The sequence below is a fragment of the Arvicola amphibius genome, chromosome 18, assembly GCF_903992535.2.
Source record: "Arvicola amphibius chromosome 18, mArvAmp1.2, whole genome shotgun sequence".
Taxonomy (NCBI): Eukaryota; Metazoa; Chordata; class Mammalia; order Rodentia; family Cricetidae; genus Arvicola; species Arvicola amphibius.
Window position 1 is genome coordinate 8409863 of NC_052064.1, and position 996 is coordinate 8410858.

The window sequence follows — 996 nt, forward strand, 5'->3', positions numbered from 1 at the left end:
ACTTGCAGAACAATAACTTTCACTGGCTTATATTCCATTATAATTAAAAGTATGTAGTCTTTACCTGAATTTTTAGGAAGAACAGGACTTGGAAATGATTCTTGCCATGCAAGCATGATGATAGGAGCTTGTGTTCCTAGGACCCACATAAAAAGCTGTGTGTGGTAGCATGCCTGTGTAGCCCCAGGGATAGGAGGCAGAGGGACACAGATCTCTGGAGTTCACTAACAAAACTCCAAGTTCAGTGAAAGCATCTGTCTCAGAAAATAAGATGTTGATCGCTTCTCCCCTTTTGACTAAGATCAAGTGTAGTATCTGTTCTTATCAGTTTAATATATGATACGTCCTCTATCCAAGGACAATATATTAAATGGATTTTTGGAAGTAGGAGCTTACTCTGTCCACTCCACTCATCAAACTGGTAATGCAGTACCTCCAGGAATGGAGGTACTCCATTTTAACCCCTTGGTTGATTAAAAAGAGAATGTTGAGAATAGCAGCAACATTGACTTCTGTCTTCCAAGTGAATGCACACACATTTGTGAAGACACATGAACAGGCCAACAAATATTCAGGTAGAAGAATAGTTCAAAGATATTATGGAACTAATCTAAATAATGAATCTGAAGGTGTTAGAAGATCCAAGGAGAGCCCTGCATTTTGATGCCCTGTTGGTATTATGAATTTTAGAGGTCTCTTGAGGGTTTTGTACAGCATTATTCTTCAGTTATGGGCCTTCAAGTGTTGGCCATGTTATAACAAAAAATAAATTATATATCTAATCAATATAATAAATATACATATTTATGTGTGTGTACAGGTTTGTGTGTATTGAGTGTCTATAAACATACATATGTATGATTACAGTCATACATATATACATATTTATACATACATATTTATATAAAATGTACATACATCTTTGTAATGAAGAAACTAAGACTATATTATTTATAAGCCAATGTAATTTGCTTTATTAAAAAACTACATTCGTTT

The 996-nt window shown here is 34.5% G+C and overlaps 1 pseudogene; it reads left to right on the forward strand.

Moving 5' to 3' along the window:
- The first annotated feature begins 277 nt into the window (after positions 1-277).
- Positions 278-455, forward strand: LOC119804099 (annotated as a pseudogene).
- Positions 456-996: the final 541 nt, after the last annotated feature.